Source organism: Octopus sinensis, linkage group LG19 (assembly GCF_006345805.1).
Source record: "Octopus sinensis linkage group LG19, ASM634580v1, whole genome shotgun sequence".
NCBI lineage: Eukaryota > Metazoa > Mollusca > Cephalopoda > Octopoda > Octopodidae > Octopus > Octopus sinensis.
Genome location: NC_043015.1, coordinates 49997741 through 50024476, shown reverse-complemented (window position 1 = coordinate 50024476; position 26736 = coordinate 49997741). Strand labels below are relative to the sequence as shown.

At 37.5% G+C, this 26736-nt stretch overlaps 1 protein-coding gene across 3 annotated transcripts in view; it reads left to right on the top strand.

Annotated features, from left to right (window-relative positions):
* The window catches only part of LOC115222316 (E3 ubiquitin-protein ligase RNF13), a 111476-nt gene that overhangs the window by 6907 nt on the left and 77833 nt on the right, over window positions 1-26736 (top strand). For all 3 annotated transcript variants that reach the window (XM_029792499.2, XM_029792498.2, XM_036511117.1), the window contains exon 2: window positions 10743-10861. The gene's annotated coding sequence lies outside the window, so the exon portion shown is untranslated. The remainder of the gene's footprint in view (window positions 1-10742; window positions 10862-26736) is intronic.

Below are 26736 nucleotides of genomic sequence, written 5' to 3'. Positions count from 1 at the left end.
TCAACAAATGGCATTGCCAGTAGGATACCTGATTGGCGCTTACTGATCCTGATAAGACATGGTTATAATGTTTTGTAGTTCCCACCTTGAAGAAAGAAATTGAAAGATAGCAATGACCTTGGTGGTCTTAAGAAGGTTAATTTATTTTTATGGAAGGCTGACAATAAGGTCTGTAGTTCATTTGGTTTCAGAGAATACAGTAGATTATATGGAATAATGTGTGACCTAAAATAAAATTGGTCGTTCCTGAATGAAGCTGGTTTATGTGTCTGTGTCAAGAGTCATGTGAGATCATTGTAAAAATTTTGCTTGGCTTTTATAACTGGGTTTGATATTGTGAGTTTTATAAAAACCATAGTTAAGCTGGGTAAAGTAATGAACATGAATTAATACAACTGAGACTTGTTGAAGGTATGGATCAGGCAGTCCGTAGATCAAGGATGTTTGATAAACAAGTACAGTTTGGAAATATGTCACTCAATGCCTGTCTAAGCTTCGTACAACAAAAATTACTTAGTATTTCTCTGAAAGTAGAACTTAAAAATGCCAGTTGCTAAAAGGAAGAAATTTCCAAAATACAATTTTCCGGTTATAAATGTGTTTATTAATTGGAAAATGTCATACATGTAGAATACTAAGCAAATTGAGCAACAAAAAATAAAAAAACAACCCACTTGTAGCTTTATAAAGGAAAGTATAGGACAAATTAATAATGAGAATGTTTGCACTACCAAGCAAGGACCACTCCAAGGAAAATTGTATAATATCAGTTAGGATATTCAAGAGTATATTAGTATTGAGTTTACCTTAATTCCAAGGAGGTTTTGGGTACTCATTAGTCAACTAAAACTTCTCAAAAGTCATCTACTTCTCTAGTTTGATGGATCAACAACTGAAACAGGCAGGTGATAAATTATACTAATTGTGGCCATGGACTGTAATAAAAGTCATGGTGTTGTTGGAGCCATAGTAGTAGTTGTGGACTAAATAAAAGTTCTGGCACTGTTGGAACTCGTTTAAAACTAATTAATTCTTAGAAAATTACTATTTGTAAATCTCACAATGAGAGATATTCAGCTACAGTATTTTGGAGTAAAGATTGTTTGCCAACATAACATGGCAGTTCTGGTTTAGGACAAATGTTGCTGTAATTTAACCCCAGGAGACATCGTCTCCAGCTGGTTATTTGACATGATCTGCATCCTTATATTATATGACACAATCTGTGTCCTAGTTTTTAATTTAAAGGTCAGTGACTAGTTGTCACTTTGAAAACTATATATTTCGAACAGGAATTTGGCAGTGCCACCTCTAGCCGAATAATTATTCTGTACTGATGAAAGGAAATAACCTGGAAATTGCAATACACAGATATTGTTTTGCCCTGAGTGCAGGTGCTAGATTCCCTTGTTCGAAAAAATATAAAGACACAGATCATATAGTATAGCTAACTGGAGACGATGTCTCCTGGGGCTAAATTACAGCAACATTCGTCCTAAACCAGGACTGCCATGTTATGTTGGCAAACAATCTTTACTTCTTATTAATTCTTGCTATTGCTTTGCCTCGAACATGCCAGTCTGTTAAATGATTGTATGTCTGTTAAATGTGGTTCCTTCATATTTTGAATACTTTAAAGTACCAATTCATATTTCCACTAGTTGATGTTGAATCACAAAAAATGGTTGGAGAAGCATATTAGAACTTGTTCCAATTGATAGTAGCAAGCGGTTATTATCTATTGTAGTAATATGAAATTCAGTTGGAAAATTTATATTCAGACTCTTACCCAACCTTTAATATTGAACCCATCTCAGACACATTAGCTGTGATAGTATTTGTTTTCCAACTTCAATCACTGGGGTGTGTGTCACCAGATTCAAATAGATAATGATTTCAAAAAATAAATAATCATTATCTATTTGAAATTTGATCTCTGTGGTTGTGTACCACTGAATTCAGATAGAAATAACAATGCTATTAACAGCCCTATTGGTTTGTTATGTTGGACATGGAAGTGTTTGGGTGCAACTATTTCAGAGGATTTGTACTTAAAAGACCCATCTTATACTGAATTGACTGACAGATAGAGGCATGATTATTAGATCGGAAAAAGTAATAAAAGTAATAAAACTAGATTGACTTTTATTCTAGAAAATATGTCCCCCAATAATAATAAAAGAAATTAGTCCTTTTAACCCATTAGCATTTAAACTAGCCATATCAGACCCAGATCTTCTACCTGTTCATGTTCAAAGAGGCCAGATCTGATCTCTTCCACCTAGTTATAATATCATTCTAAAAATAAGCTGTCACATCATTGGAGTTTTGAAGCTTCAAGATAATGCATGATTGATTCAAAACAATGTGTAACCTGAATGCTAAAGACTTAAGATTTGCTGGGAGCAGTCTACCATGGTATCAAACAGGATTGTCTACTGTTTCTTTCAGATATTTCAGAGATCATTTTTTTCAGAATTATAGTTTTAGCATCTAATCATGATCACTCAGTGGCTTGAGTATGTTCCCTGGTCACTGGATCCACATAATATTGTTGAAGGTTCACTGTCAGATGGTGATAACCTATGGCATTTAAATTATGATAAGTGGGCCACTCATCTGAATGAATGAAATCCTTAAAAATGTATTAGCCCGAAGGCCACGGCCATGCTGGAGCACCAACCTTTTTCACATTCTCTTTCAATAATTGGGATCAGATTGTTCCTGTCATGCCATTCCACACAAAAGTTTGAGCCTTGTTTGAGACCAAAAACCCATGGCTGATCAGTTCTAAGTCCATGGTTCCTGTTGTTTCGTTGTTCTGCATCATTGTCTTCGAAGAGAGGAGCGTTGTCACCATTCAGCATTCTTCCTCAAATGTGTTTTCGCCGACCGGCAAATTTTGCTTTGTCAATCTGAATATGGTTATCATTTGTTCCAACAATCTTCCCTTGTTGTACATGATAAACTATGGCCCCACACGCGTCACGGCACATATTGTACCAGTCAATTATTGTAATTTTAGATATTCCTGTTAGTCACTACTGTAGTCATGGGTATATCCCTGACAAAGAAAAATATTAGTTCTAAAATCTCACTCAAGCTCAGCTTGCAGTTTAATTTGTTGTTAATGTCCGTATAATGGAAAAATTGGTTTCCTTTTCAAGCTGAATGTTTAAGGTAGATAACCCTGGCTATACAGTTTGATAATGTGATAGACCGCATACTATACTTTGCTGGATTTTTATGGTTGATACCTACCAAAATTTGCTGAGATAGTTGAACCATTTGTGAAATTATGCAAGGAAAATGTTGACTGTGCTTCGACAAAGGATTAGTAATAGGCATTTAATAATTTACAAACAAAAAATAGTGCTCTTGCTGAGAATCCTGTTCTAAGGATATTTGATGCCAATAGGCATCATGTTGACATTCAGAACTATTGAGCAATCTATGTCTGAAGTTTTATTGCAAACCAACCACTTAGTCCTATATTTATCAAGAAGGTCAACTGCTGATGAATCTAATTATTCAAATATTGACAGAGGGTGGCTGGTTTAGGTATTGTGTAGATCACAAAAATGTTCACATCCTAATTTACATTGTAGACATTTTCTCATATAATCATAAACTTCTTGAATTCATATTTAATCCACACAAAGAATTTCCCAAGGATATGTCTTGGGGGATGCTTGGGAGCCATGTAACTGGCAGCAGTTGATTTTGATATCATATATCATCATTTAACGTTCAGTGTTCCATGCTGGCATGGTTGAGACAAATTTTCTATAGCTGGATGCCCTTCCTGTTGCCAATACTCACCCATTTCTGAGTAAGTTAATATTTTCCATGGAAGACTGGAAAGGAAACAAGTACCATCATTTATATTACAGTGATGATTATTTTCTGCCATCACATGGTGTTAGGACAAGGGTACATACATGCATACACACACACACACGTGTGTGTGTGTGTGATGGGTTTCTTGCAGTTTTCATCTACTAGATTCACTCACTAGGCTTTGGTCAGCCCAGGACTATAGTTGAAGACACTTGCCCAAGTTGCTGTGCAGTGGGATTGAACCCAAGACCACATGGTTGTGAAGCAAGCTTTTTAACCATACAACCATGCCTGTGTCTATATGTTAAGAGAAATATTCCCTATGTTGACATGCTTTTATGGCTACATTTTAGATTACAACTGCAACAAACTAATCTAGACAAGAGCATTCAGAGAGTGCAAACCTTCGCCAAGGCAACACCAACATCCTGTCGACGATTAGCCAGGGATGAATTTTGAAATGAGAATATCTGAAATAAACTCGACTGCTCTCACAAACGAGAATACTAAAAATGATCCTGACCACTCTTAAAAGTTAAGTAAAAAAACAGGAAAAATAATCCAGAATCCTTGTCCAGTGCTGGATTGATTCCAAATGCTAATCAGTTCATGTCAGATATGAGACCAAACATCCCTGAAAGTTTCATCTGAATCCATCCAGCAGTTCTTGAGATATCTTGTCCTGGACAAACTAACAAAACAATGCTTCTGCCTTCGCTTAGGTGGAGGTAATAATGTTGATAGTAGCAATGGAAACACTGTGAAGGTATGAAACTGGATAAAATCATTTCCTGAATAATTAAAAGAGTAACTACTCCAATGCCATGTAACTTAGAAAAATGATATTCTTTGTAGTGATAATCTTGCTATTTTACATGAAGTATCTGGGGAAACACATGATTGAAGTGTTCTTTGTGATGTCTGTTTTTGCATTGTAGCCACATGCAGCCATTTAAAGCTTGAAACATGGTAACCTGGCTATCCTCCACTAAATATATATATATATATATATCTCATCATCATCGTTTAACGTCCGTTTTCCGCGCTAGCACGGGTTGGACGGTTCGACCGGGGTCTGGGAAGCCAGCGGGTGCTCCAGGCTCCAGTCTGATCTGGCAGAGTTTCTACGGCTGGATGCCCTTCCGAACGCCAACCACTCCGCGAGTGTAGTGGGTGCTTTTTACGTGCCACCTGCACAAGTGCCAGGGGGGGGGGTCATATATATATATATTATGGCTGCCCCCTCGTTATCGAGTATGGCCATTGCACGAAGCTTAACTGTTACTGGTAATGTGATCGAATGTGACTTTTTAGCCCAGTTAAAGATCTACAATGTCTTGTACAAAATTGGCAACTAAAACCTTTACTGGTAATAGCCGGCTGTAGTTGTAACTGGGCTTCATGTACCTTTGCATGTTGTTTAAGTATGTGTATGTATGTATATATATATATATATATATATTATATATATATATATATATAATATATATATATATACATACGTACACAGATGTCTTAAATGAGTGGAGATGAAAATATTTTCATAGGAAGAAACTTCATTCGTAGCATAAAGAGTTAAGATCTTGAAACTCATTCATGGATCACATCAATGTTAATGATAACAGGTTGCTGCTGATTTTAATAGATTCTTTTCAGGTTTACCAAACATTTATTCATATCCCTGAAAAGCACTAAGTACTCTGTGCCACTTGTCTGACCCACTTACCAACACTCATTTATGCAGTTCACTTATATAGGACCCACTTTTGTTTACTCTCAGCACCACTGTCATCACTCAAAGCCTGTACATATAGGAGGCTACATTGGATTACTTGTGTTCAGTACACCTTCCCCTTCATGTATAACCTGTCTTTCACCTCATCCTTTTCACTCTGCCATCATATTTATGCTCCTCTTCTCCTTCATGGCTTATAGTCTTTGTCATTACTATCTCCTGGACCAGGATCAGGATGCCTTCTATCATTGCCCTATATATATATATATATATATATAGGTGAAGGCGCATGGCTCAGTGGTTAGAGTGTCGAGCTTACGATCGTGAGGTTGTGAGCTCGAATCCCGGACCGGGCTGCGTGTTGTGTTCTTGAGCAAGGCACTTTATTTCACGTTGCTCCAGTTCACTCAACTGTAGAAATGAGTTGCGACGTCACAGGTGCCAAGCTGTATCGGCCTTTGTCTTTCCCTTGGATAACACTGGTGGCGTGGAGACGGGAGGCTGGTATGCATGGGCGACTGCTGGTCTTCCATAAACAACCTTGCCCGGACTTGTATCTAGGAGGGTAACTTTCTAGGTGCAATCCCATGGTCATTCATGACAAAAGGGGGTTTCAATATATATATATATATATATATATATATAGACCTCGTGTGTACCGTTGACGATTTTTTTTCCTCTGTCTTCCCTTCTCTGGATCTTTCCTTCTCCTATGTTTCCGACGAAGAGCTCCGCTCGAAACTTTAAACCCTCCTTCTTCCCTTCTTTCCTGAGCGTCCAATAATACTATATTTGTTCCACGTCCTCACGTTGTTGTGTTTTTTTGTGTTTTCTTGTTTGGATTAACTATATATATATATATATATATAGCATAATTAAATCTCAGAATGAGATTGAAACAGTAATCGCACGATAATGTAAAGTATAGAAGCCATCTTATCATGGCTAACCACATTGGGGAGTAACACCCCCCTCCCCAATGTGGTTAGCCATGATAAGATGGCTTCTATACTTTATATATATATATAGAGAGAGTTTAAAATGTGGATATCACAAAAAGCTCCTCTTATGGACTCGGATAACAGTCCACACAGGTTGCAAAACTGTAGTAATCCTGTGGAAATCACATGATTAAATAAATATATATTCACGTCTCATACCTCCTGACTTTATGGTGTTATATATACATGTGTGTGTGTGTGTGTATGGCATGAATGAATGCATAAAAAACAAGAAGCTTGGTGTAGTGGCAGAATAAATCATCAACTCTGAACCAGTAAAAGACATTTTATTGAGTACATCTCCCGCATATATAAATGCATACACACAACTGATCTGCTGCTCTTGTTCTAAAGTTTACTGGTAAATACATCTTATCTAATACTAGCAGTATTGCCCGGCGTTGCTCAGGTTTGTAAGGGAAATAACTATAAAGCATTTTTAGAGAGTTATAGCCAAAAAATAGCAAAAAAATGGAAAAAAAATGATGGTAAATTTTTTTGAGAGTTAAAAAAGATGGAGTTGCGTCCCCTAGACGGTCTGTGGTTTGGGTTTCTGATTCTTGACCCCATGTCGAATTTATCGATTTTTTTCAGAACTGGGGGAACTTTTCAAAATTTTCGCTGCGTTAGTTTTGAATTATGACATTGGGCTATGTGTGTGTCAAGTTTCATCAGAATCGGTTGAAAGCCGTGGTCAGAGTGAGGGTACGAGAAAACAGACACACAGAAAACGCACAGACAAACTGCCGTTTATATAGAGAGAGATTTCCATGTTGGCAGCTCTCAACAAATGAAATTTCACCATTATTTTAACCTAAAAAAATAGTTTTAAGATAGCTAGATATCAGATTATTGTTAATAATTAACTAAGTATCCCACCCTCCCTCCTCTCCTTATCTCTTGAATTATTTGCAAGTAAACCAAGAATTTGGTACTATGATTCTATGGGTTAAGATTTGGGTTGTCCAGTACTGGATTGATCCCAAAATCTAATCAGTTTGTGCCAGTCATGAGGCCAAACATCCCTGAAAGTTTCATCTAAATTCATCCAGCATTTCATCTGAATCCTAACCTTAATTCTTTACATTAGAACCAAGGTTGAATTTTAAACTTTTTACAGGAAGGGTATTGATCCGATATATTATTGGTACTTAGCTTTGGAGCCCCTTATAGGTGAAAGATAAAAATGGTTTTGGCAGGGTTTGATCTCGAAGCCATACTTTGGAGCATCATTGTTATGTAGGTTCCACTCTGATGCCTAATATCAGTTTCAAATTTTTACACAAGGCCATTCTATCTAGTATTAAAGTTCAGTGTCATATTGTCTTGCCTACCATTGTTATTTTAATAGCTACTTCACAGTTGCTTATACTCTGAAGTTTGCTTATTTGCACATTACAAAAGTGCTGGTGCCATGCAAAAAGTACCCAGTACACTCTGGGAAATGGTTGGTGTTAGGAAAGGCATCCAGCCACAGAAACTATGCCAAAACGGATATTTGAAGACTGGTGCAGCTCTCTGACTTGCCAGCTCCTGTCAAACCATCCAGCCCATGCTAACATGGAAAACAGATTTTAAATGATGATGATGACAATTAACAAGACTTGATGGTAATTGATATAAGAATATCAGTATTAAAGGTTAACCTCAAAGCACTGAGCTTTATGAAGGAGATGACAGAGGACCGAGGTATGTGGCACACTGCTGTGCTTAAGAAGACTCGCCCACCACTACAGAATTGATATCCTAAAACCGAAGTACTACTTAAAAAGCACCGGTGCTGGTGCCATGTAAGAAGCACAGTGCCATATAAAAAGTGCTGGTGCCACATAAGAAGCACTAGTGCTGGTGTCACGTGAAAAGCACTGGTGCTGGTGCCACATAAGCACAGTGCTTGTGCCATGTGAGAAGCACTAGTGCTGCTGCCACATAAAATGCATTGGTGCTTGTGCTATGTAAGAAGCACATTGCTGGTGTCATGTAAAAAGCACTGGTGCTAGTCCCAAGTAAAATGTACTGGTGTTAGTGTCACATAAAATGCACTGGTGAGGGTACCATATAAAAAGCACCCAGTTTACTCTGTAAAGTGGTTGGTACGAGGGAAAGTATCCAGCTGTAGAAGCCAGACCAAAACAGACTGTGGAACCTGGTGTGGAACCTGACCTTGCCAGTTCTTGTTAAGCTGTCCAACCGATGCCAGCATGGAAAAACAAATGTTAAATGATGATGATGGTATATTAACAGGTGTAATTTTATAGGTGGTGCTGTCAAAACCTTCATTGCTATTGGTTCCATTATAAACCATTGTAGAAACATGTTGCCTTATAAGCAAGATGGTCAAGATGGTAACCTATTGTAAGCACTTGGTTTATAGTATCTGGTTTGGGCATTCAATTTGGCATACATCAGTTTGTCTTGCTGGAAATAAGTTGTAGTTATTTAACCCCAGGTCAGTGATAGTCAAGCAGTGCTATCATTAAAAGTACCCTATTCATGAAATGCCTTTGAGCCTACTCCTTTTAAACAAAAGTAGTAATTGAAATTTAGCTGCTATTGTTAGCAGGCTGAGTGATTATATAGAGAGTTCCTCTTCAGTTCCTCCAGAAAGTGGTACATGTTATATCATCTTACTGCCACAGACATCAGGCTTCGTATTTTGGTTCTATGGATTCTGTTGATTCATAAAAGCATTATCTATATTTGCTAATCGGTATTAGATATGGTAGACAGCCTAGAGAGGTGTAGATTAGAAATGCTATTTTTAAATATAACACACAGATACAATAATAGCTTTTTTTTTGTTTTTATTTTCTATAGTTTGGAATGAAATTTGTTTTATAGAGTAGAAGAAATGAGGAAATTGTGATCATAATTTTCTGTTTCAGAATTACATAAATATTGAAATGATTTAACTAAGAACTATAGTTTGAGTTGAGACCCCAGTTTCTCGGAAATTACCAACATACAGTAAAGTCAATCAAATTGTAAAAAACAGAAAGGAGTAAATTTATCAGCTGATCCCCCCCCCACCTATTTTGGATAATGCTTAATAGAAACTGAATCCTTTATAGGTGCAGATGTAGCTGTATGGTAAGAAGTTTACTTCCCAGCCTCATGGCTCTGAGTTCAGTCCCACTGCATGGCACCTTGGGCCAGATGTCTTCAACTATAGCCCCAGCCAACCAAAGTCTCGAGTAGAATTGGTAGATGATAACTGAAAGACACCTGTTTGTATATATGTATTCGCCTGGCCTCCATGCCGGCAGCACATAAAAAGCACCATCCGATCGTGGCCGTTTGCCAGCCTCGTCTGACACCTGTGCCGGTGGCACGTAAAAAGCACCCACTACACTCATGGAGTGGTTGGTGTTAGGAAGGGCATCCAGCCATAGGAACATTGCCAGATCAGACTGGGCCTGGTGCAGCCTTCTGGCTTCTCAGACCCCAGTTGAACCGTCCAACCCATTCCAGCTTGGAAAGCGGATGCTAAACGATGATATATATATATGTGTGTGTGTGTTGTCTCCCATCACTGCTTGATAATCAGTGTTGGTTTGTTTATGTCCTGTACTTTAGTGGTTTTGAAAAAAAGAACTGGAATCAATTCATTTAGCTTGTAGTGTATTGAACTCCAAAGCAATATATAACAAATGCTGTACATTTGTTTAAATAGTTAAAAAACTGCCAGTCGCATGGCAAGCACAAGTTTTATGTGAACTTGTCCCTTTTCTTTCTTCTATATATTGCAATTAAAAGCACACACACAGTTGATTCCATTGCTACAGGATCACAGTTGATGTTGTTGCCCCTTCTCATACATTCTGCTACGGCAAGATAGAAATTTGCAGTTTACGGCTATTTGATCCTTGTTCCTGTACCTGTGCTTTTGAAATAAACAAATCACAAAATTTGAAAATGGCATCACTGATAAGTTTTTGGTCATTATCTTGTAGCTTGTCCTTTAATTCACCCACGTGGGCTTTTGTTTTGAATGCCACGAGTCAGGTTGAGATGTCTCTGATCAAATGTAAGCTTATGTCACTAAGAGATTTTCCTTGCTCTGTCAACAAGACTGTTTATATATTCTCATTTAAAGTAACATTGAATGTCTCATAAATATATTGTTATTGTCATCTTTTAATATGTTACTATTTTCTGTTTTACAGTTGAATATATATACTTTGGGTACCTTGTTTTGAAATTAACCCAAGACTCTGAGATTAATTTACACAATTGCGGTATGTGAAAGCCTAAAAAAAGGTTTTGTGCTTCATAAAGATTACAGGTAAATATTGGTTTATCTTGTTTAATACTGCTTTGTCAGTTGTTGTTTTGTTTTTAATATATTTGTAAATGTATGTTAAAATTTATATATCATTCTATAATATGAAGTTGTAACCTTGAGTATGAGCAGGAAACTTTATGGCTTTATTGTAGAGATTTATATTACATAATAGGTGCGAGCATGGCCATGAGGTTAAGAAGCTTGCTTCCCAACCATTTAGTCTTAGTGAGTTTCTGACTACCAAATCTATACACAAGATTTTGGTTGGCCCTGGGGCTATTATAGAAGACATTTGCCCAAGGTGCTGAAATCAAGCATGTGAACGTGGACGTTATATGATGATGTATACATTCCTTGGAAAACCATTGGAAAAATATTGAGGTGTGTTGAGAGCTTCAGAGAAAACTTAGCGGCTATGGATTAGAACAGGATAGTGGGAGCTATTAAATTTTTATAGAAACATTGATTACAGATAGGCTATGTGAGATCAATAGCTGATTTGTGAAAGGAATGGATATCAGTGGTTAAGAATTTATTGTTAAAACTAGAATCATTTAAAGAATAAATTACTGTTTTGTAAATGCTGAAGTGAACAACATTGGATAGTTGCATATAAACAATAAAAAAAAAATATTGGATAGCTTGCTCCAGCATGGCTGCAGTCCAGTGATTGACACAAAAAGATAAACAATAAAGAAATAAAATGTGAGTGAAATACCACATTTTTTTAATATATATATGAATAAAGTGGTATATATGTATGCGAGGACAACCATGTTTTTATATCAAGCTAAGTAAAAGCATCATTGTTTTTGCATATGGGCTTGCCGCCTGATTCCCTCTTCGGCTGAGCATTCCTAATCTTGCAGGCTTGTAGGTGCTAGTGCCACATAAAAAGTACCTGTACTGCTGCCATGTAAACACACCCCTGCCAGTGGTGTGTAAAAGCACCCAGCACACTGTAAAGTGGTTAGCATTAGGAAGGGCATCCAGCCGTAGAAACCATGCCAAAACAGACATGGAACCTGGGCAACTCTTCAGCTGACCAGCTCCTGTCACACCGTCTAGTCCACCATGCCAGCATGGACAACAGATGTAAAATGATGGTGTTGGTGTCTTCTTTCGACTCTTTATGCTCTGTGTTCAACTTCTACTGAGGTCAGCTTTGTCTTTCATTCCTTTAGGGTTGATGAAATAAGTACTAGTTGAGCTCTGTGTTGTGGTTGATGTGATTGACTTCACCCTCCTCTCAAAATTACTGGTCTTGTACCTAAGTCAGAAACCATTTTTGTCCCTCACTTATTCTTTTTAGTTTTATTTAAAAAATGTTTTTTCCAGTCTGGTTCTTTTGCTCTCAAGATTTGCCGTTGGCACTTGCTCCTCTCTATATATTCAGTTTCATCTGTGGCAGACCCTTACTACAGCCAGAATGTATGGCCATCCGAAAAGAAGAAGAATACCTGAATTTTTTATGGTGCCTTTTGCTTATTTCAATCATTGGACTGTGGTCATGCTGGGGTACTGTCTTGAAGGGTTTTAATTGAACAAGTCAATCACAGTACTTACTTTTAAAGTCTGGTACTTTTTCTGTCAGTTTTTTTTTTTGGTAAACTGCTAAGCTATGGGAATGTAAACAAACCAACACCAGTTGTCAGATGGTGGTAAGTGACAAACACAGAGACAAACATATATACAACGGGCTTTTTTCGGTTTCTATTGACCAAATTCACTCACAAGGCTTTGGTCAACCTGAGACTTTAGTAGAAGACACTTGCCCAAAGTGTCATGCAGTGGGACTGAACCTGGAAACATGTGGTTGGGAAGCAAGCTTTACACACACACACTGGGCTTCTTTCAGTTTGTCATCTCTCAGATCTGCTCACAAGGCTTTGGTTGGTCTGGAGCTGTAGTAGGCACTTGTCCAAGGTGCCATACAATGTGGCTGAACCTGGAGTAATGTGGTTGGGAAGCAAACTTACTACAAGTGTCACTGCATTATATCTCCGGTCAGAAGAAGCACTTAGCTTCCAAATAGCTTAATTGTGAATTCATATAACAATGGGTAGGTGAACTCTTACCATTGTAAGTGGAGACGGTACTGAAAAATTGATGCTTGTTTCAGCTGCTGTGAGTGTGGCCACTGGTATCAGCAGGAAGTTGGGTTATGTGTTTTATTAATCTTACATCACAGTTGGTGAACAACAGTGTTGTTAGCTACAGGTTTCCAGTGGATCTATCATTGGTTCGGTGCATTTCTGAGAGGGATTAGTATTAGGAAGTATCTGAAACTCACTGCAGAACAAACATCGTAATTGATAGCATTCAAAAAGTGCAATTTTTTTTTCTGATTTTTTGTCTTGCAAAGCTCACACATGTAATTCATAATGAATGGCCATTGCACAATTTTCATGTAGTAAATTTCATTCACAAGGCAGCCTGAGATTATGATAGAAGACACTTGCCAATGGTGCTGTGCAGCGCTTTGTGAAGTGGTCTTTTGAACTGACTAGCCACATGTGATCATCTAGTTTATATGTCATCATCATAACATTGACTTCCATTGAGCTGACCAAATTCATTCAGGCTGATATTCTACTACCAAATACCCTTCCTGTTGCCAGCTTCTACATGTTTCTAAGCTAGGTAATATTTCTCTATGGCTGGACATGTTTTTGTGGAAGTTTGGGAATGAATGACACCACTTAGATTGTGGTGATGCTTGTTTGCAACTATTGTGCAAAAAGACACTGTCACATGCATGCATGTATGTGTGATGGATTTCTTTTGGTTTCCATCTATTATATCCACTCAGAAGTGTTGGTTAGCTAGGGACTTTGTCCATTGTGCCATGACATGAGATTGAACATGAAACCATGTGGTTAAGATGGGAATTTCTTAACCACACTACATTCCTGAAAAATCAAGTAATTTTCTTGTATTTGTTGACAACTGGATAAAGAAGTGGGGAAATGGTAGTTCAGATTTCAAATAGAACCTATTTGAAATGATGGAAAATATATGATTGAAAGATATTTAAAAAAATAATATCTTCTAAATTATGTATTTGTTTCACTTCAGATATTTATGTCCATGATAGGCAGGTTATCTCTTTATGAGACTAAAATAAAATTATTTTCCTTAGTTCTCTTCAGACTTTGTTCCAGAGACATAACATTTGTAGGAAAAATATTGTCATTCTTGTATATGATAATACATGTATTTTTGGTGAAGTTGTCATGGGAATCAGCTTTTTAGGAACCTTTCTTTATCACTAAAAACAGGAGTTTTTTCTGAAGAAGATTTTTCCAATCAAGCTATCAGATATCATACATTGCTGGTCACAGTGCACTTCATTCTTCCTTTAACGATACCTCTCTCTTCCATTTGGTCCCTAATTGTTTAAGTATAACTTCTTCCTGTTGTTTTGGAGGTCTATTGAGTGATCTCTTCTGATCACTTCGATATCACTCAGTAACTGTTATGATCTACCTATTTGTCCTTGAGTCTTATGACATATTTGACCCAACAGAACTTGTGCTTTCTATATACTGGGATCACATTGTTCGCTCTGCTCTGTTTTCAAAGTACTGCCTTTCCAATATGCTAACATAGATCCTTCCATGGCCCTTTTTTTCATAGCCAGTTTGAAGAATATAACGATTAACATTTTTATTTAGTAGATTTGTTACTTACAGTAACATACGTTGCTGGGAATAGTGTGTCAATGCTACGTCACAGTGAAACAAATACACCACTCTTGTGTAGTGTTTTCATTTCATCACTAACTTCCATTTCTAGATGTTTATATTCCCAATCTATCTTAGTAAATATTTGACTTTTGTTTATTGATCCTTCAAATGTATGCTCAAACAGACAAAAAAAAAATCAATCCTATATCACCTCGGATACTATTTCTTTATTCTTCAGCATAATTCACCTTGCATACCATGTCTCTTTTCAGCTTGTTTAACTCTTCATCAACTGTAGTCTTGATAGAATATCACACTGAAGTTAACCAGGTTGAGTTCTCTTCAGTTCTGTAGGCTTCTCTCTCAGGGTGAAAGACATTGTATGATGCTTGTGTGCAAACAGCTGGGCTGTGTAATAGTGAGACGTTGGTGCTGAATGCAGATTTACAAAGGCTCTAGCTAGCATGCTCCATTGGACATGCAACATCAATGTGCATGAAAATCGAAGTAAGAACCATGCCAAAGCTGACATTGGAGCATGATACTGTCCTCAGACCTATAAGATCCTGTCAAACCATCCAAATCATGCCAGCATAGAAGATGAACATTAAAAGATGATGTGCAGATTTAGATTCTTGTAACCCTTTAGCATTCAGCTTAATGTGTCAAATGCAATACTTATTTATTCACATTGTTTTGAATTAGTCCTGAATTATCTTGTAGCTTTGAGATTTTGATGATGTGATTGTGTATTTTCAGGATGACATTGTAGGGTAGGTGAGAGAGAGATCTGATCTGGCCAATTTCAACATAAAACAGCTAGAATATATGGGCCTGTTTAAATGCTAAATGGTTAAGCATTTTGCTTTCTTCCTCACCTCACTTCCTGTTATATTTATTGTCAGTTGTCATCTACAGGGTAGAAACTCAGATGCTGTATAGAGCAATAGAAAAGAAGATAGATATCTTTGACTTGGGATCTTTTACAGACTGGGCAGAATAAGCTGGAAAGAGAGGGTAACAAACGCTGCAGTATTATAAAAATTAAACATCCAATCATATCTAGTGTCGAGAACCAAATTCACAAAGCTGTCATACACTATGAGGCAATTAATTTCATCATCATTGTTGTTTAACGTCTCTGCTTTCCATGCTGGCATGGGTTGGACAGTTTGACTGAGGGCTAGGAAGCCAGAAGGCTGCACCAGGCTCCAGTCTGATCTGGCAAAGTTTCTACACTGGATGTCTTCCTAATGCCAACCACTCTGAGAGTGTAGTGGGTGCTTTTTACATGACGCCAGCATGAGGGCCAGTCACGTGGTACTGGTATCGACCACGCTTGAATGGTGCTTTTTACATGCCACCGGCATGGGAACCAATCAGGGAGCACTGGCATCAGCCACACTTGAATGGTGCTTTTTATGTGACACTGGCAATGATCATACTCAAATAATGCTTTTTACATGCCAACAGCATGGGACCAGTCAGGTGGCTATAAAACCAAAAAAGTTATAAATGTGAGATTATCTGATTATTTTATTTGAAATCTAAGCAGTTCTGTTTACATTTCAAAATCCTAAATATACCTACATAATTGTTTATCAGCTATATTATTCTAGATTTATCTCGCTAGTCATGCCTCCCTTTCAATTTCAATTATCTATTTTCCTTAATTCTATTAATGAATGGCTCTAAAAGAAGGTAAATGCGATATCTATGTATATTTATATTATCTCAGCTTATAGTTGAAAGTGATTGACTCAATATAAACTATGTAATATATATTCAAATGATAAGTATTGTCAAGTAGTAGTAGTACTAACATTATCACTTTATTATTTGGTGAATGGACAACTTATCAAAGTCCTTTTCATGAACTTGAATAATTATTTTTAGAGAGTCATGAAGGTTGTGAGGTCAAGTTGCAGGTTGTTGAGCAAATTGACTTATCTTCAAACTACATTTCTGCTGATTTTGCTCTGACACTGGAGAAAGCACATTGTTCTTCTTGCTTTAGTCAGGGTCAGCTGCCAAATGGATTTACTATTATAATCCCATTGTCAAGTGGTTTGTGAAGCACCCAGTTTTCTCAAACCCATCCTGCTTTTGCTGCTAAATTAGGGAAACAGATGCAAAACAGTGAAAAATGTTGAGAGTAGAAAAGAACAGTGCATGTTGTGATTTTATTTTGACTTGAGGTAGTATCAATTTACATATGATGTAATCATCATCATCATACATCTGTTTTTCATGCTGGCATGGGTTGGACAGTTCGACAGGAGCTGGCAAGCTGAGGAACTGTCTGGACTCCAGTTGTCTGTTGTGACATGGTTTCTACATTTGGATGCCCTTCCTAACGCCAACCACTTTACAGTGTGTGCTGGGTGATTTTTATGTGCCACTGGCACGGGTGCATTTTATGTGGCACCGGCACCACATTAAAAGTTTTATATATATAATGTGATGCTAAAAGTTGTATATATATCACTGCATCAATCTGACTATCAGATGTGGTTATCCACCACTGGTCACAATGCGCTTCCTTGCAATGTTGTAGCTTTCAAGTGATTTCACCCTGTTGGCTAGGTGGGCAGGCCGACATTACTTATTTCTTTACTACCCACAAGGGGCTAAACACAGAGAGGACAAACAAGGACAGACAAACGGATTAATTCGATTATATCGACCCCAGTGCGTAACTGGTACTTAATTTATCAACCCGAAAGGATGAAAGGCAAAGTCGACCACGGCGGAATTTGAACTCAGAACGTAGTGGCAGACGAAATACTGCTAAGCATTTCGCCCGGAGTGCTAACGTTTCTGCCAGCTCACCGCTGAACAGAACGTCAGCCTGTTGCAGGGCTACCCGTTTACAGCTGAAGGAGCTGGAGTAATCTAAAGTATTTTGCTCAAGAACACAATTGAAACTGCGACCTTTCAATTGTAAGGGCAACACCCTAACCACACACACACACACACACATGAAGTAGTATTAAAAGTTGAATCCTTCAATCAATCCTTGACCATATTGATTTCTATTTTCTCAGATTTAATCTCATATTCATGATGTAGGACTTGAAAGACAAAAAGAAGTTACCTTCCTCTGCCACATGTATACTATGTAGTCAAGAAGTTCTCTTTACAATCATGAGATTTCAGGTTCAATGCTGCTTCATGGCCCCTTAGACAAGTGGCTTCTACACTTAGCTTAGAGTTGATGAAAGCATTGTTGGTAAAATTTACTTGATGGGAATGGCAGAAGCCTTTTAGGAAGGACCATATTCTTTTATTCTTGAAAATGGTAAAACAAATTCAGGTAAAATAAATTCAATGCTAGGTATATTTTTTTATTTAATGACTGCGGACAGTGATGTCTGTTGCCAAACGATCTTCAACACAGTCAGCAAGTTTGAGGAACAAAGAGATGCACTTAAAGACAAGAGACGCAGGAGGAAGGCGCGAGCCGCCTCTGACACCACACTGGATGTTACCTTCATCTGTGGACACTGCTCATGGACCTGCCTTTCCCCATATCGGACTTGTCAGTCATGAGCGTGCATGCACGCGATGTGGACAGCCTTCCTGATCTTTGTTCGCGAAGCCAAGCCATGATGATGATATATATATATATAATATATGCATGTATGGGTACAGGATGTCATCAACTGAGTAAACAACATGAAGTACAAAAACAAAAAATTTAAATACGCAAATGAGAGAAAAAAATGGAAAAAGGACAACACAGAGAATGGCTCTTCATCAGTTGTTGGCTGCCTGTCTACTCCTCATTTTGAACATTCAATGTCAATATGAGTCTTCAGATTTATGGAGGGTCAAAGTTTGGAACAAAAACAGGACAGTGGAGGCATATAAGGAAACCAAACGAAAACAAACATGGAGGGTCGTTGGACCAGAATGAGAAGAAAATAGTGAATGCTGGGAGAAATATTTTCTTTGAAAAGAGAAAGAAAACATCCAGTCCTTAGAACGCCGTGCAGGAAAAGAAAGATAGACGATGGTCATGTGAGCAACATGAGAGAGAGAAAAAGAGAAAGGAAGAGAGAGAGAAAGATAGAAAACAGCGAAGAGGAGAAAAAGGGAATTAGAGAAGGATGGGGGAAGAAAACCATATAGAGAAGACTCATTGTCATTGAATGCTTGAAATGAGGAGTAGATAGACAGCCTACAACTGATGAAGTTTGTTCTCTTTGTTTACTTGTCCTGCTTTCCATTTTTACTCTTGTTTGTGTATTTAACTCTTTGTTTTCGTACTTCATGTTGTTTACACAGTTGGTGACATCCTGTACCCATATATTTGATGACTGGCATTTGTGCTAGTAGAGCACTAAGAGTACCATACAAGCGTGATTGTTGCCAGAGCAACAAGCTAGCCTCCATGCTGATGGCACATAAAAAGCACCATTTGAGCGTGATCGTTACCTGCATCGCTTTACTGGCACTTGTGTAAAAACATTCGAGCAAGGTCATTGCCAGTACTGCCTGACTGGCCCTCATGCCGGTGGCATGTAAAAGATCTCACTACACTCTCGGAGTGGTTGGCATTAGGAAGGGCATCCAGCTGTAGAAACTCTACCAGATCAAGATTGGAGTCTGGTGCAGCCATATGGTTTGACCTCAGTCAAACCATCCAATCCATGCTAGCATGAAAAGCGGACGTTAAACGATGATGATGATTTATTATTTATATTATTATTTAATTGAACGCCACATCTATTTCCAAGTAAGTAAGTATACATACAGACATACATACATATGTATATAATGAGCTGCTTTCAGTTTCCATGGCCTGGGGTTATAGTAGAAGGCACTTACCCTAGGTGCCATGAACTGGGATTGAACCTGAAACCAAATGGTCAAGGAGCAACCTTATTGACCATACATGCCAGTGCCTTATCTTATAATTATTTGTTGTTCTATTGAATGTTTGGGTTTCTGAAATTTGGCTAAACCCAGCATTATGTTTTTAATAGATAAGTGTTTTTATTGTTGCTCTTGTTTTAAAAGCTCTTAATGGATATCCTTGTGGTTTCCTGTCCTTAAACGTATTTTTACCTTTTCGAGCTTATGTTTTCTATTTTTAGTATGGAAACAACTGCTTAATAATTATAAACATCTGATACACCAGAATAAATTTTCAATGTGCTTTTTAACAAAGTATTAAGTAACTTAAATTGCATTGTTAATTTTGTATGCCGCATTCTGTTTGTGAATTTCATTGAGGGGATTGGTTGTCACGTGTGTTTGTTCTTCAGTCACATACATGTACATAAAGGAAGAGAGTACTTTAAAAAAATGCCGGGGGTGAGGGTTTGTTGTTGTGTTTGCAACATAGTAAGTACAATAGCGTTTAGGAATCAGTTTTGTTGGAGCCATTTTTATTTTTATATCTTATCAGAACCCAGTCTGTAACCATCTATCACTCTCCTCTCACCCGCTTATGAAACCACTGACTCTTCCTTTCCCTCTTGTTTCTCAGTCCATATTCTCTCTCATACTCACCTTCATGTACTTTGAGTGTTAAGTTAATTTTTTGGCTCAAAAAGCAAAAGCAAGGCCATGTAGGGGGACATGGAGTTATGTACAGGGAGGGTGTTCATGCAAAGAGTTCAGGCCATTTCTGGTCAAGAGAGACTTTGAACCGAGCGGTCGTCGGCATCTTCACTATCTCGTCCGGCAGCTTATTCCACGGATCCGCAACCCAGACGGAGAAAGCCCCTCTCCTTCAATTGAGATGAAATTGTCGCAGATAGAGCTATACCCTGGCATCCTGTAACCACCATCTTTATCTCCCTTCCAGCTGTTTTCACCCATCTTTGCATAATGGTGGTGGATCCATGTATCTCCTCTACAGCAACATACTTGTGCTAGCCTCTCTATCATACTTTAGTCATCAACATCTGGCATAAAGCCACACCCCTCTCTATCAAACACATTCCCACTCAGTTGAGAGGGCTTTTTCTTTTCTTTTCTTTTTTACTTTTGTTTTGCAAATTTCTTAGTGACCTCACTAATGCTGGCATCATGAAAAAAGCACTCAGTACACACTATAAAGTGGTTGGTATTAGGAAGGGCATCCAGCCATTGAGACCATGCCAAAGCTGACACTGGAGCTTGACATAGCTCTGATGAGTTGGATCCTGTCAAACCATCCAACTCAGGCCAGCATGGAAAATGGATGTTAAATGTTGACTATGATGATGAGGGCCTCTTAGTCTGGTGATGGGAAAAGAAGAAACTATGAACCTTAACTTACTGCTGTGATCATTAAGTTTCTGTTGTAAGGAAAAAAGCACATTTTTCTTGCAACCAAATGGACTCCAAATGTCAGATATTGGTGTTAACTGTTTAGTGTTTAGATTACTCATGTCAAATGTAATGCTTACTTATTCAGTTTTCATTTAATCATGCATTATCTCGTAGCTTTGAGATTTCATTGATATGATTGTTTATTTTTAGAATGACATTGTAGAGTAGGTGTGAGAGGCTGGATCTGACCAGATTGTGCATAAAGCTGGTAGAATATTTGAATGTTATAGAGTTAAACTAGTAAACTGGGTAAGTCTTGAGATTTAAACTTAGCTTAAAGTATCAAGTCCAATCATCTCCTTGGTGTAGCTGTTAGGTCAAAGGGTACAGATACAGTCGTGTGATTAAGAAGTGCATGGTTGTGGTTGAGAAGTTGACTTAGCATCCATGAGGTTTTAGGTTTGATCCCACTGTATGACATCTTGAGCAGATATCTTCTACAGCCTTAGGTTGACTGATGTTTTGTTAGTGAAATTTGGTGGATGGAAACAGAATGGAAGCCCATTGTTTGTGTTTGTTTCTATGTGTGGTAGCATCGACACTGGTTAGGCTTTAGTAATATTGCTTATGTCAAGGCGGCAAGCTGGCAGAAATGTTAGCATGCCGGGCGAAAAGCTTAGCGGTATTTCGTCTGTCTTTACATTCTGAGTTGAAATTCTTCCGAGGTTGACTTTGGCTTTCATCCTTTCAGGATCGATAAATTAAGTACCAGTTGCATACTGGGGTCGATCTAACCGACTGACCCCACCTCTCCCAAAATTTCAGGCCTTGTGCCTAGAGTAGAAAAGAATATTGTTTACGTCTCAAGATGGTGAGCTGGCAGGATCGTTACCTTGCCATACAAGATGCTTAGCATCATTTCATCTGTCATTACGTTCTGAGTTCAAATGCTGCAGGGGTCAACTTTGCCTTTTGTGCTTTCAGGGTTGATAAAATAAGTACCAGTTGAGCACTGGGATTGATGTAATTGACTTACCCCCTCCTCGACATAGCTGGCCTTGTGTCAAAATTTGAAACCAATGTTGTTTGTGTCTCACCTAAACCAGTCTGACAGTACAGTATGTGGCATTGTAGAATATGGTATCTTGAAAACAAGAAAAGGTTGCCATCAAAAAAGGACATCAGACAACAGAACTGTAGAATAAATAGTACATTGTGAAGTCTTGTTCAACGCATCATGGAAAAGTTATATTAGAATTGATATTGTTTATAGTGAACCATACCAAAAATACCATGAACTTTCAAAGTAATTTGAATTCTGAAATATAATTGACCAGTTATTATTTTTTTCTTTTTTCAATTTTTGTTTTTTTATTTTAACAAAGATAGTTTTAAGTATGATCCTTTGTTAGATAAAATATTGATCTTTTTCATTTCAATTTGGAAGTTGTAAAAGTTTAATTTTATTTATTGATCATGACTTTCCCATTTTTGACTTGTTGAATAAATTTATATTCACAAAATTGTTTGATCTTTTTGTGCTTTTAACACTTAGTAACTTCTTACAGAAATTTATATATTTAATTAAACGGTGGTTTTGTTTTTTTTCTTTTTTTTTTCTTTGAACAATGTTCATGCTTTTCTTTTCCTCGAATGTCACTAAAATTGAATGGTGTTATTATTCATTTGTTTCTTTTACATGTACAAAGAATTTATTTTGATTGATTTTAAAAAAAACCCCAAAAAATAGTTCTATTACAAAACCAAAGATGAGATCTTTTGAGTTAGCTTGTGCAATATTTCGGCTGTTTGTGTTGGTAAATTTCCCTTCAGATCTTTTTATAGCTGTTTATTTGTGTTCCTTTAGGTTCTAACTTGGGCTGCTCTTGGGTAAAAATAGTTAACCCTTTAGCTTTTAAACCAGTCATATCAGGCTAAAATATTCTACCTGTTTTATGTTCAAACTGGCTGGATTCAGCCTCTTGCACCTTTCCTACAACCTCATTCTAAAAATAATCTCAATGTGAATAAATATTACATTTAATAGAGTGATCTGAATGCTAAAGGGTTAACGTACTTTCGTTCCTTTCAAAATATGAAGAAATTATAAGACACAAACATAATATAGGTGTAGGCATGGCTGTGTAGTTAGAAGTTAGCTTTCCAACCATGTGGTCTTGTATTCAGTCCCACTCTGTTGCAACTTGGGCAAATTTTTTTCTATAGCACCAGGGCAACCAATTCCTTGTGAGTGGATTTGGTGGACAAAAACTGAGAGAAGCCTATCATAGGTGCAGTAGTGGCTGTGTGGTAAGTAGCTTACTTACCAGCCTCATGGTTCCAGGTTCAGTCCCACTGCATGGCACCTTAGGCAAGTGTCTTCTACTATAGCCTCAGGCCAACCAAAGCCATATATATGTATATGTTAGTGTGTCTGTGTTTGTCCTTCCAACATCGCTTGACAACTGATGCTGGTGTGTTTACGTCCCCATCACTTAGCGGTTCGGTAAGAGAAACCGATAGAATAAGTACTAGGCTTACAAAGAATAAGTCCTGGAGTCTATTTGCTCGACTAAAGGTAGTCCTTCAATAAAAATTTTAAAAAATGGTTGAGAACCCCTGTTCTAGATTATATTGTGTAGTTATAAAGTAGCTTGCTTACCAACCATATGGTTCTGGGTTCAGCCCCACTGTGTGGCACCTTGGGAAAGTGTCTTCTACTATTGCCTTGGGCCAACCAAATGAGTGGATTTGGTAGACGGAAACTGAAAGAAGCCAGTCGTATGTTTTATATATATATATATATATATATATATATATATGTGTGTGTGTGTGTCTTTGTGTTTGTCCCCCACCATCGCTTGACAACTGATGCTGGTGTGTTTATGTCCCCATAACTTAACAGTTAAGCAAAAGAGACTGATAGAATAAGTACTAGGCTTACAAAGAATAGGTCCTGGGGGTTGATTTGTTTGACTAAAGGCAGTGCCCCAGCATGGCTGCAATCAAATGACTGAAACAAGTAAAAGAATAAAAGAATATCTTGACTTCTGTCAACTGAAGAGTATGGCTTATGAAGCTTACATGAGGTTTGTCCAATAACATAGATTCATTCTCTGGAGGTAACTGTTTCATGCTAGTATGAATTCTGCCACAGGTGGTGGAGGTAGTGGGAAATTATGACTGGATATGTGTATATATATGTGTGTATGTATACATATATGTCCAGTGTAAGTTATGGACACACAAGATATAGTGGAATCATGCACTGGCTAACTGAAAGAGTAAGCTTATGTGTGACCTGCACTGGGCCACTACTTACCATGAGCAGACTAAGAATAGATTTTTCTAAATGATTGGATGGCTCACAAAAAGTAGTCAATAGCTTTTGTTACCTTGGAGATGTAATTAGCAGAGTGGTGGTGCTGGAAGTATAGTAGTCAGGCTATAAGCAAGCTGGAAAAAGGTTCAGGGAGCTTCTACTGCTGTTGGCAACAAAGGTCTTTTCCCTCGGAGTGAAGACAAATTGTATGATGCTTGTGTTAGAGCTGTGAATCTGCATTGTAGTGAGACATGGGCCTTGAATGTAGAGACATTAGGAAGGTTTTTACTTCCACACCTGGAATTTGTTTTCTTATGCAGTAGTATAAATAATGTCATCAGTATAGAGAATTCCCTTCAGGCAATCTCTCTTTCTCTCTCTCTCTCTCTCTCTCACACACACACACACAGGTGTGTGTGTGGTTATTTTTGTTGATTTTATACATTTATATTTAGAACTATTAAAACTCTCATAACTAACATTTTTGACTTTTGTATTTATGTAAATATAATTCTCTCCTCTCACACTCAATCCCTTTATCTATCTATCTATATATCTATCTGTCTGTTTGTCTGTCTGTCCGTCTGCCTGTCTGTCTGTCTCTCTGTCTATCTATCTATCTCTCTGTCTATGTATCTGCCTCTGTCTATCTATCTGCCTCTGTCTATCAATCTATCTCTCTGTCTATCTATCTACCTCTGTCTATCTATCTATCTCTCTGTCTATCTGCCTGCCTCTGTCTGTCTGTCTGTCTATCTATCTATCTATCTAATATACACGCACACACATACACACATACAGTTTTATTATTTTGGTTGAATTATTGCATAGGAGAGCATAGTTCAAACAATATATAATTTAGTACATTTCTGTTTCCTTTTCAGTGTAGGAATCGAATTACTTGGAAAGATATTCTTATTTTTAATGTTATAAATGTTCACGTTTCAATTTCACATACATAACAAATTGGAAATTTGAAAAGTAAAAAAAAAGCCCCTGAAAACAAAAAATTAATTCAGTCATCTGGCAGAGCTTTAGTCATAGTTTTGTGTGAATTCAGGAGGGTAGGAAGAGTTAAATGGGTGAAGAATGTTGTAAGTCTGTATAATGAGACACAAACATGGCTGTGTGATTAAGAAGCCCAGTTTACAACTACATGGTTTCAGGTTCAGTCCTACTCTGCAGCACCTTGGGCAAAAGTCATCTATAGCTCCAGGCTGACCAATACCTTGTGAGTGAATTTAGTAGATGGAAATTGTGTGGAAGTTCATCGTATATATATATATATAATATATATATATATTATATATATATATATACACATAATTAAATCTCAGAATGAGATTGAAACAGTAATCGCTCGATAATGTAAAGTATAGAAGCCATCTTATCATGGCTAACCACATTGGGGAGGGGGTGTTACTATAGCTACAGTAACACCCCCTCCCCAATGTGGTTAGCCATGATAAGATGGCTTCTATACTTTATATATATACATATACATATACAGGGGTTGGACAAAATAATGGAAACACATTAAAATTTGAAACAAATTTATTTTAATATGGGGTAGGACCGCCTTTGGCAGTGATTACAGCGTGAATTCTACGAGGTATGGACTTGTACAAATTTTGAATTGATTCCGAAGGAACTTTTGTCCATTCTTCAGCTAAACCAGTCTCCAGTTCTTGTAGTGATGATGGAGGAGGATATCGACTCCTTACTTGTTTTTCTAAAATGCACCATAAATGTTTAATATTGAGATCTGGGGACTGGGCAGCCAGGTAAGATGTTCAACTTCACTAGAATGTTCCTCGTGCCATTCAGCAACAACTTTAGGTGTGTGAATTGGTGCATTATCATCCTGAAACATTGCATTTCCCTCCAGAAACAGTTCCTCAGCCATATGATGAATTTGATCACATAAAATGCTTAAATAGTCTTGACTATTGATTCTGTCATGAAGGGAAACTATTGGGCCAGTGGATTTCCAAGATATAGCTCCCCAGATCATCACAGATCCTCCTCCATATTTAACAGTTGGAAGAAGGCAGTCTGGGTCAAATGCTTCTTTTGGCTGTCTCCACACATATACTCAGCCAGTGGTTGGAAATAAGGTAAAGGATGACTTGTCCGAGAAAATAACATTCTTCCACTTGGGACCAATTCTGTAGGTCTTTGCTCCACTCTAAATTTTTGCAACATTTGTTTTTGAAAGTAGTGGTTTTTATGGCTGTTTTCGTTACACTAGTGCCTGCCATACAAGCACCAACAAATCGACCCCTTTGAAAGTCCAATAGATCTGTCATTTTAATAAATTTTATTTACCATTTTCTGATGATATCTGGAAAAACCCCAGCAATTTTAGCAAAACATATTAAGCAACACTAATAATAAATCAAAAAACATAAAAATATAAGAAAAGTGGGGCAGTAATGGGGTAACGATTCATGTAAATACTGGGGTGATAATTGGGTGGTGATTCATGTAAAAGCAACAAAATAATGGGTTCATTAGATTAAGTTATATTTGTGAAATACATTTGTTTTGAATTCGCTTCAGAAAGAGCTCTATGTCTGTGATGGTTAGTTGGGGTG